The sequence below is a fragment of the Camelus bactrianus genome, chromosome 3 (assembly GCF_048773025.1).
Source record: "Camelus bactrianus isolate YW-2024 breed Bactrian camel chromosome 3, ASM4877302v1, whole genome shotgun sequence".
NCBI lineage: Eukaryota > Metazoa > Chordata > Mammalia > Artiodactyla > Camelidae > Camelus > Camelus bactrianus.
Window position 1 is genome coordinate 113,561,240 of NC_133541.1, and position 6,555 is coordinate 113,567,794.

The following is a 6,555-nucleotide window of genomic DNA, read 5'->3' on the forward strand; positions in this document are numbered from 1 at the left end:
GGGAGGAGCCGCGTGGTGAAGAGAGGATTCCCAGAGCAGACATCTGAGCTCGGGAGGAAGAGAAATGCAGCGTGAAGCAGAGAACGCCTAGACAAACGTACTAGGGCTGGAAAGCCCATGCGCTGTACGGGGGAAACCTGGAATTTGGGATGGTGAGAATTAGGGCTTTGGAGGGAATGGAGGGAGATGAGTCTTGAAAATAATAATAATGACTATCACTTACTGAGAGTTGACCGTCTGTTAGAAGGAGAAAATGATAACTAAGACTGACAGAGCACTTCCTAAGTGCCAGACACTGTCTATGCACTTTACATACATTAACTTTTTAAGTTAATTAACCTAGGAAAAGAACTACCTTTTATTGTCCTTTAATATGTGCCAGGGACTCTGTATACATCATCTCTTTTCATTAGCGCAGTCATTCCCTGGGTCAGGTAGTAATATCCTGCTTTAGAGATGAGAAAACCAAACCTGAGAGGCTAAGTAATTTGCCCAAGGTCACACAGCTGTTAGAGTCTGGATTCAAGTCCACATCTGAATAACTCCAGAACCTGTTACAGTGCTTACCAGATGGATAAGCTGATAATCAGAAAGAAGTGGCTTGCCTAAGATCCCTTAGCAAATTTTGGCAAAGCCTTGTTCTAGAAACCGAACCTCAGACCTCTTGTCATCTATTCCTTTCACTGAGCCTCTTTCTTCAAATCCAAGTTTACACAACCAAACAAGATGCTGTGTTTGGGGGAGGATTAGGCACTCCTAAGGATTAGTAGGTAGGTCTGTTGAAACCATTGGGCGCTAGAGGGACAAATAAATGTATTGCTCTGCTACTGATGTATTTAGAGGCTGGTTTGTCCATTCAAGATGCCATAACAAAAAACCACAGACTGGACAGCTTAAACAACAGGTCTTCTTAAGGACATTAATCCCATCGGACAGAGCCCTGCTCATGATCTCATTTCATCTTTATTACCTCTTTATAGGCTCTGTCTCCAAATATAGTCACGCTAGGGCTTAGGGCTTCAACATACGGATTTGGGGTGGGACACAGCTCAGTCCATAACATTCCATTCTCTGGTCCCCAAAATTCATATCCTTTTCTCAAGCAAAATACATTTACCCCATCCCAACAGCCTCAAAAAGACTGTTATGGGTGAGACTTGAGGTGTGATTCATCCTGGACAAAATTCCTCTCCATCTGTGAACCTGTGAAACCAGACAAGTTACATGCTTCCAAAATACAGGTTCAGAAGGACATTCTCATTGCAAAAGAGAGATCAGAAAGAAGAAAGGGATGATGGGCCCCACACAAGTCCAAAACCTAGCAAGGCAAATTCCATTAGGTGTGAAAGCTCTAGAATAATCCTCTGGCGGGATGTTCTGCCTTTGGCCCACAGGGGCAGCAGTGTCATCCCCACAGCCCTCAGCAGCGGCCCTGTCCTGTCTTCCCTGAGCAGCACCCCAACCCTGCAGCTTCTTGCTGCAGTCCTCCTGCCCCTGAGGCACTGGGCAGGGGAAGCCTGGCTCCCTGAAACCAAGAGTGGGTCCCAACCTCTGAAACCAAGAAAGAAACAGCCTTGCCTTCTGGGTCTGTACGCTCTAGGTATATAGTGCGAATGGCAGCCCTGATGGTCTCTGAATCACCTTCAGGGTCATTCTTCCCTTTTCTTAAAGGATAAAGCATATTCACAGCCAAGTAGCTCTATTGTCCTGCCCTGTAGAATCCTAGCAATTCAAAGACCTCCCTTTATTTCATTTTATCTCTGTTCCTGTTGGTCCAAACTGGCAGTGTCTCTGCTAGCATAATCCCATCTCTATTCCTGATACCTGCTGAGATGGCAGATTAACTGCATAAGTCATCTCCTCATAGGGTGATCGTCCGGCCACAGCCTTGGTATCCTCTCTAGAACATGCATTCTCATTTTTTGCATTGTAGATGGACTGAGAATTTTCCAAATCTTCAAGTTGTGGTTCCTTTTCCTTAGCAATTCCTTCAATTTATCGCTCTCCTCTTGCATTTTACTATAAACAACAGGAAGAAACCAGGTCACACCTTTAACACTTTGCTCAGAAATCTCCTCGGCCAAATATCTAAATACACTTGGGATTCTACCTTCCACAAAACACTAGAATGCAATTCAACCAAGTTCTTAGTCACTTTAAAACAAGGATCGCCTTTCTTCTAGTTTCCAATAGCATGTTCTGCCTTTTCATCTGAGACGTCACCTGAATTACCTTTAACATTCACAGCCCTAGAAACATTCTATTCATGATGATATGTGTCTTCTCTAAAATGACACTTTCTTTACAGCTCCTCTCTTTTCTTCCTGAACCTTCACCAGACTGCCTTTAACATCAGTCCCTTCAAGGCAATCTAGTTTGTTTGTAGCATGGACCTCTAAGCTTACCCAGCCTCTATCTACTACCCAGTTCCAAGCCACCTCTCCATTTTTAGGCATTTGTTACAGTAGGACCCCACTTCTTGGTACTGACATCTGTATTAGTCTTCCAGGGCTTTGCATAACTGACACCCTTAAATGACTGAAATTTATTTTCTCACAGTTCTGGAGACCGGAAGTCCAAGATCAAGGTATTGACAGGGATGGTTTCTGATGAGGCCCCTTTTCCTGGCTTTTAGACAGCTGCTGTTTTGCTGTGTCCTCACTTGGCCTGTTCTCTGTGTGAGCATGCAGAGAGAGCGAGCTCTGGTCTCCCTCTTCACGTAAGGACCCTAATCCTATCAGCTCAGGGCCCCACCCTGATAACCTTGTTTAACATTTATTACCTCTTTATAGGCTCTACCTCCAAATACAGTCACATTGGGGGTTAGGGTTTCGATATATGAATTGGGGTGGGGTGGGGGAGGCACAATTTAGTCCATAACAGGGGCTCTAGCCCTAGAGCCATGAGGCTACGATTCTAGTCCCTGCTCTCTCCAACCAGCTCTGTGACTTCGGGTAAGTCATTCTGCTTTCTGGGCCTTAGTTTCTAACCAATGCCCTGGGAATGTTAATGGCTACTCCAATCCATTTCACTCAGGAGCTGTGAGAAGCTGTTGAGATAATGGTAGTGAAAGTACTGCGCCAGGTAAAAAATGCTGAAGTATCAAGTCTAACTTATTCTATGGACAATCTACTTGCAAAAGGCATCCAAACTCCATATCTGAAATTTACTTCCATTTGCTGGCACTCAGCTGATCAATATTTAATCAGCATGTGGCCCTGAAAATTGGGAAGTAGTTCACAAGAAGAAAAAGTCCCGTGGTTACTGCACTGACCAAGGAGAAAGTTCTCAGTTCTGTCTTGCAACTACCCTCCTCCACATTTATACACAGGAACAAACGTACACACAACTCCTGAGCCCCTGGAAGACTTTCCTTTTATTTGTAGAAAACGTATCTGTTATTTATAAAGAATACTACATCTCTACACAATCTTTAAAATATTCATGATACTTAACCTAGTAATTACATTTCTGGGAAACTAGCCTAAAAAAATAATCTGTAATGCATACAAAGATCTATGGACTAGAATGTTCGTATTGGTGTTACTTATAATTGTGAAAATATTGGAGATGACCTAAATATCCAATTGTGAAAGAACAGTTAATAAATTATAGAATATTCATATGATGGATTATTATGCAGCCACTTAAAACAATGTTTGCACAGAGTTTATGCTCTGATGTTAAGTGGAAAAAGCAGTGTCCAAAATTACAAATGTAAATACGATCTCAGCTATGTAAATAAAGGACTTTAAAAAAAGACTAGAAGGAAATGTGCCAAAATGTTAGCGGCAGTCACCTCTGGATGGTGAGACTATGGTTGGATGAAGGCTTTTTTTGTTTGGTTTGGTTTGTTTGGTTTTTGTTCATTATTTTCTGGGTTTTTTTTTTTTTTTTTTTTTTTGCCTCTTCTATGTTCTATAACATTTATGTACTTATGTGTTACTGTAGTAATGGGGGTGGGTGGATAAATAAATGGCGAACACAGGAAAAAACACAAAAGGAATAATGGTTTTTCCTAGTGTCTTATGCAGAGAGTTTTGCATACTTGACCTCTCTTTGCATGCTTGATTCTCTCCTCTGATATCAGGGAAACGAGGCAGAGTTAGAGCAACCAGTTCCAAATTTCAGGAGTCCGGGTGACCCAGATCCCTGTTCCTTCTAGCTACAGTGTAATATCATGGTTAGGAGGTGGCTACCCTGCCAGGTTTAAATCCCTTTTCTTTCCGTTACTGGCTGCGTGACCATGGGCAAATAGCCTTTTCTGTGACTTTGTTGCTTCATCTATAAAAGATGCTAACGATGATAGTTCCTGCATCACAGGGTTTTTGCGAGGCTTAGATGGATGCTTAGAATAGCACCTCTCACACAGTAAACAGTCAACAAATGCTAATTTTAATTATTCTCATTCTACTGCTAAAAAGTGTGGTAGTGGGGAGTATGTTCATGATGCTTGGCTTGTGCTTTTAGCTGTGCAACGTGTGAAGAGTCTAATTATATACTGATTCTTTAATTATTATCAAAGACAATGATCCTGTTATACTGTAATTATCTTTTTCTTACTCCACCTCCACTATATTGTGAGCCCCTTGTGAACAGGAGCCGCACCTTTTTCTTCTCTCACCACCACCCCCTGCCGCCACATTTGGAAGGTACAATACATGTTTAATTAAACTAATTATAAATTAAATAATTAATAATAATTATTATTTCATTCTGGCTCAGCACAAACTTCCAGGTTGCTCATGAGTGAACTGTCCTCATGCGCCCTTATTATGAAAATAGTGTTGGCCCTGTGATGACTTTGCTTTGTAAACTAGTTTCCTGGAAGCGTAACTTTAGCAAGTATAACTTTAGCAAGTTTCATTTAGTTCAAAGTACTTTTCAGTTTCTCTTGAGAGTTCTTCTTTCATCCATATGTTATTCAGAATTGTATTATTTAATCTCCATGTATTTTGAAAATTTCCAGTTATCTTTTAATTATAGATTTCTAGTTTAATTCCACTGTGGTCTGAGAGCTGACAGTGTATGATTTCTATTCTTTGAAATTTGTAAGGATGTGTTTTATGGCTCTGAATGGGGTCTATAGTGGTGAATGTTCCATGTCATCTTGAGAATGCGTACTCTGCTGTTGGTGGTGAAGTAGGCTATAGATGTCATTTATATCCAATTGATTCATGGTTTGAGTTCAACTATGTCCTTACTGATTTTCTGCCTGCTGGATCTGTCCATTTGTGATGGCAAGGTGTTGAAACCTCTTACTCTGATAGTGGATTCATCTATTTCTCTTTGCAGTTCTGTAAGTTTTCGCCTCACATAATTTGATGCTCTGTTGTTAGGCACAGACACATTAAGGATTCTTACGTCTTCTTGGAATATTGATCTCTTTATCATTATGAAATCGTCTTCATCCCTGAAAACTTTCCTTGCTTTGATGTCTGCTCTGTCTAAAATTAATATAGCTACTCCTGATTTCTTTTGGATAGTGTTAGCATGGTATATTTATCTCCATCCTTTTAATTTATGTATATGAGAATATTTATCTTTTTTTTTTTTTTACCAGAAAGTAGGATTTATCGGTGGGTGTGAATAAGGAGGGGACAGCACCAAAGCTCTCATGAGTGCAAGGCCTGCCATTTGTTGAGGGGGCCACAATTAGGGATGCACTTGACCCCATAGCCATCTGGAATGAGCTGTTTTTCTGCCACCATGTTTTCAAGTTCATCTGCATTAAACTTGGTAAATCCCCCCTTCTTGGAGATGGGGATCTTCTGGCAGCTGGGGAACTTGAACTTGGCTGCGTAGGACCTCAATCACATGCTCTTGTTCTGCAGCTTGGTATGGATGGATGTGATGATTTGGCCAACATGGACCCTGGCCACTATGTCCTGGGGCTTTCCAAAGGCACCCCGCATCCCTGTCTGGAACCTAGGTTGGGGACAGCATGACAGACATGAATGTCCACTGGAAAGAGCTGTCTCCAAGGTCTCTTAGGGGCAACCCATACAGGCAACAGGCTGCATACACTACCAAGGAAGCTGTACACACTGGACCATTACACACTGGGTCCCCACAAGTTAAAGAGCATAGTCGGCTTAATTGGCTGCAGATAAATACATTTATCTTTATATTTAAAGTGAGTTTCTTGCACATATATAATTGGGTCTTGTTTTTTGGTCTACTCTGATGATCTCGTTTTTTTAAATTAGAGCAGTTAGACCATTGACATTCAAAGTGATTACTGACGTGGTCAGATTGATATCAACCATATCTGTTACTGTTTTCTATTTGTTGCCTTTGTTCGTTGTTTCTATTTTTGTCTCTGTTTCTGCCTTTTGTGGTTTTATTTGAACATCACATACGATTCCATTTTTGCTCTTATCTTAGTATATCTTATACTTTTCTCCCACTTTTTTTAGTGCCTGCCTTAGAGTTTACAATACACACTTATATCTAATCCAAGCCAATTTTCAAATAACACTGTGTCACTTCCCAGGTAGTATGAGTACAGTATAACAACAAAATACTCCTAATTCTTCCCGTGTATTGCTGCCT

At 41.1% G+C, this 6,555-nt stretch overlaps 1 non-coding gene across 1 annotated transcript; it reads right to left on the reverse strand.

Annotated features, from left to right (window-relative positions):
- Nucleotides 1-5,972: 5,972 nt before the first annotated feature.
- LOC123612825 (small nucleolar RNA SNORA70) lies at nt 5,973-6,109 on the reverse strand. Its single transcript, XR_006720100.1, has one exon. It is a non-coding gene; the product is annotated as a small nucleolar RNA SNORA70 (small nucleolar RNA).
- Between the last annotated feature and the right edge of the window lie 446 nt (nt 6,110-6,555).